The sequence below is a fragment of the Fundulus heteroclitus genome, chromosome 5 (genome assembly GCF_011125445.2).
Source record: "Fundulus heteroclitus isolate FHET01 chromosome 5, MU-UCD_Fhet_4.1, whole genome shotgun sequence".
Lineage (NCBI taxonomy): Eukaryota > Metazoa > Chordata > Actinopteri > Cyprinodontiformes > Fundulidae > Fundulus > Fundulus heteroclitus.
In genome coordinates this window covers 29395269-29399955 of record NC_046365.1, presented here as the reverse complement: position 1 = coordinate 29399955, position 4687 = coordinate 29395269, and the positions used below count along the sequence as shown (strand labels likewise).

Below are 4687 nucleotides of genomic sequence, written 5' to 3'. Positions count from 1 at the left end.
CGTTTGTTTTTTGTCTTTTTAGCAACACTTGGAAAATCTTAAAATTCACATAACAGTTGACAAGACTAATCTAACCGTGCATGTATGGTGGTACAGTTGTTAGCCTTGCTAATGGAAAAATTACTATTCTGTATTAAGAAGTAACAGATATAAACCCCATTTACACTACCCTTGTTAAACCGATCCATGCCGAGCTCGGACCGAGCTTAGATCAGTTAACCGTGCCGAGCTTGTTTCTGAGGACCGTTTACACATCACGCTAGCGCGGTTCCTTCCGGCCTGTCTCCTTATGTTTGCAGCCAGATAAGGCCCGTTTACACTACACTTTTTTAACTGAGCCGAGCCAAGACCAGTCTAAGCTTGGATCAGTTACCCAAACCAAGATGACCAAACTATCCCGGTTCCTTGGTTGCTCCTCGCCTCCTAGTGACGATCTGCGGTACTACCGCTCTCTGGGATTGAAGGCGGGACCGAGCAAAACAAAACGGCGGCGAACGTAACATTCAGGATGTTATGGTTAGACAGAGTTGGCTTTTGGGACGTGGATAAGACAAACGAACGTCTAATAAGGATTTACAGACGCAGGAAACAACAACAGACGCTGAGGTTCATCACACTGCTAAGCAGAATCATCTCTGGAAACCGTGTGGCACGGTAAGGAAGCTAGTATTATTATGAATGTCTGAAATTTGTCTGAATGGAGTGTGAATCGGGACGTGCAGCCAGACACGCCGGGAAAAACCGCGGACAGTCAGCTGACTGTAAGGGGATGACGCGGTCTGCTCATGCGCTCTTTATCAGATAACCGGGCCAGAAAAAAAAAAAACAGGCCGAGACCTACTCAGGAACTGGTCTGCAGTTAGCGTGGTCCGGTTCAGTCTGCTGACCGTTTACACACAAGAGTTATCTCGGTTACCGAGCTCGGACTGGTCTCGGCTCGGTTAAAGTGTAGTGTAAACGGGCCTATAGAATTATTTTGTCAAACTCTTCCACTGTTCAGAATTCAGTCTGACCTCAATTAATTTTTCATGCCGGTAATATAGCATAAGAGTAGTTTTTTCTCAAAAACAGTGGGCCAAAAAACTATTTAGTCAGCCACTGATTTAGCAAGTTTTCCTACTTAGAAAGATGAGAGGTTTGTAATTTTCATTTTTAGATTAACTTCAACTATGACAGATGAAATGAAAAAAATAAACAAATAAATCCAGGAAAAATCAAATTGTAAGATTTGTTTTAGAATTTCTTTTAAATTATGGTGGAAAATAATTTCTTGCTCAATAACAAAAGTTCATCTCAATACTTTGTAGCATAACCTTTTTTGTCAATGACAAAAGTCAAATATTTCCTGTAAGTCTGCAGCAGGTTTTGTGTTTACCAACCTGTGATAAAGAATAAAGACAGCACACGTGTTGAGCTGATGCGAACGTCCCAACGGGAGGATTTATTCTTCCTCAAAAACCAACATGACTTCAGTCTTTTAGTAACCTATTAATTATCTAAATGTCCATATTGACTAGATATGTGACCTTAGTTAAGTCCAGATTCAAAATATCATGGCCACGGCTTCTTTAAGGTATTGCAGTCATTACATTCACAAGTAAACCAAAATAAAATACATTTTGTTGATCATGTATCATATTTAGACATAGACAGCTTTATTTGTCATTTTGTATGCACAAAGTGCATACAGAACGAAATTTCGTTTGCATACACAAATTTCTTATGCATCACACTGTTTACACTATATTTACGCTTTTTAACATTTTTATCATTAAATGAAATACAGTATTTATAACATTCCTTTTTTAAATAAATTCCAATTTTTATCAAGCACACACATTTGCATTTTTAATATCATAACCCATGAACTTATTTGAATCACATCATGAATTACTAATACATTTCAAATGTTTGAATGGCACTGTTATGGAAATATATAATTTTTGTGTTAAACATGTATTTTCATAAAAAAAGGGGACCTTTCAAAATGGTATACGGTTTGAAAGGCTTTTTTATTGTTCCTAATGTTTTTCCTGTTAGAATCTTAAAACCACCTGGGCTATTAATTAAAAATTTGTTCCTGAGTTGACACTTGAGGATCTGTTTTGCTTGTGGGAAGATAAGCACTTGGAGATTGTGTGTGCGTGGACAACACCCCCAGTTACTCCATGATGAGCCGGCATAATAAACATGTGTTTGGGGGTTTTCGGGTAGACAGATGCTTACAATGGTCATGGAGGGGGACTTTGGTAATATACTAAATGAAGCTTTATGGTAACGTTGTAGGTGTTTGTCTCCCTTTGGAATTTCAATTGTAATAAATATATGCGTATTATAAGTGTTTTGTCTCTGATAATTGTTTTCTTCCTTTGCTGCCTGTTATTGGAATAGTATGCTAAAGTCACTCCACTCGGACATGTGAGCATGGCTCTGCTGATTGACAAGGCCAAATGCTGCGTAGATACTGTGCAGGATGATGATTGTCTAGGATAGACTGTCTCTGTTTTGTCTCACGCCAAGGTCACTGTCGGGTATTAGGGGAGCTGAGAGACAGAGGAGAGACAGACACAGGGCAGACAGGCTAGCAGCCGGACTGTGCGGTGCGATTATTTTCTATCTATGTGATCTCTGCTCTTTCTCAATAAAAGTGCTGGAACTTCATCACTCCACCGTTTCCTTATTCAATAATTCTAGGAAGTCAGTTATTGTTTAGAATTCCTACCACTTTTTACGTAAACGGACACAATCTCCGACCAACGAGCCAGGAAGTCCGGGGACAGGAGCTGCTTGGCCGGCCAGGAGAAGTTTTCCAGCCTGTGATACCCCGAACAGATTCAATGGACGAGGAGGGGCTACTGGTCTCGGGACGAATCTGGGGCTTCGGTGCGGGATCAAATTCGAACCTGTCTTTCATGAGACGGTAAGAGGATTTCTTTCCAGCACCTTTTAAAATGCAATTGCTTCAAATCACTTGCAAGCTTTGAAATTTAAATAATACAGCAAGAAATGTCAAAATAAGAGCGAAAAATCTGCAAAACTGTAACCTTCAAGGTAGGAATAAATAAAAGCCAACAGAAATAATTAATTATATTTAATCCTTAAAGCAAATAGAATTGGATTTGCAAATACAGAAAAGTGACTGAAGTTTTAAGGTTAAATTACATTAAATGAACTAACTTTTTCAGCTGAAATATGAATACTCCCTTTTTTTTCAAGAAAGGTCAGAATGTGAAACAATGTCCCATATTTGACTTGGTTAGATTTGGTAAAAGTAAAATAAATAAATAAATAAATATATTCTACATGCTCTTTTCTGAAACAAAGAATTCAGAGCTGCAGTCATCATCATTGAGAGCTGCATCAGCTGTCAGTATGCAGTAGTGTTCACCTAATGAGCAGCTGCGCACCGGGACACTCAATAAATAAAATCACAAGGATTTTGATGCATACAGATAACTAAGGAAACTACGTCAAAAAAAGAAAATAAACTGCAGCCAAAACATAGACTGGAAAGCGGTTTCTAACTTAGTGAGGCAAGAGAAAGGCGATTCTGGCTATGAAATCTTTTTTTTTTTTTTTTTTTTTTTTTTTTTTTTTTTTTACACCGAGGAGAGCATGATGTGAAGCAACATTGTAGAAGCAAGTCGCACAAGAAACAGCTGAAAAAGCCTCTTATATATCTATGGACTCATTTTACTCCAACCCAAAAACACCTGCCAGACCCAAGATTAACTAAAGCAATATTTAACTTTACGTAAAAGTTTAATAACATTTTTCCATGGATCTTCTTTACCCGCTTTTGCGTACAGGTGTTACTCCAAGCCATTTCTGATGGAGAAACACGTCTCGATGTAACAGGGTCGTAGGTCATAGGGCTGGTGACTATCTCCAGCAGTCAATGAGTGAGAGGCTGGGACACAGAGTACATCCTGGACAGGTCGCCAGTCACAGGGCTAAAATTTAACAGTTTTATTAAACTTCAATAAAACTTAATAATGCCTTTTTATAAACTCGTGAGTTGTGATAATTAACTGTTGAGTAACGGCAGGCTAAGCAAAGACTGATTATTGTAATGTGCGATCTGAGTTAAATTAAAATGTATGACGTCATCATAATGTTGGTTATGTTTCCTGCATAGTCCAAGGTTGTGGCTGGCCTTGCATGCTCATAAGATTGATTTATATTTATTGTGGCAGGGAGCCAGTGGAGTTAATGTGCAGGTGGGAAGTGGATGATGTAATGATGAAAGCTGCTGTGTTTTTGTACTAGTTACAGTTTATGGAGGGTTTTCTGGGGGACAGGGAGGGAAGGGAGTTGAAATTGTTAGCTCCTTAGTCTTTGTCACGTTGAGCTGCAGATGGTTCAGCTCACTCCAAGCGACAAAGTTGCCCACCTCATCACCCCCTTCAATGCAGCCAACTCTTGCTGAGTCATCAGAAAACTTCTGAAGGTGACAGGACTCAGTGCAGTAGTTAAAGTCTGAAGTGAAAAAGGTGAAGCGGAAGGGGGAGAGGACAGTCCCCTGAGGAGACTAATATATATATATATATATATATATATATATATATATATATATATATATATATATATATATATATATATATATATATATATATATATATATATATATATATATAAAAATAGAATTCAATTTTGTCATTGCAAAATTTTTTGTCCCCTTTCTCCG

General features: G+C 38.3%; 1 protein-coding gene across 1 annotated transcript in view; it reads left to right on the top strand.

Annotated features, from left to right (window-relative positions):
- LOC105915387 overlaps positions 1-4687 on the top strand; it is a 65284-nt gene that overhangs the window by 11443 nt on the left and 49154 nt on the right. The window lies entirely within an intron of this gene.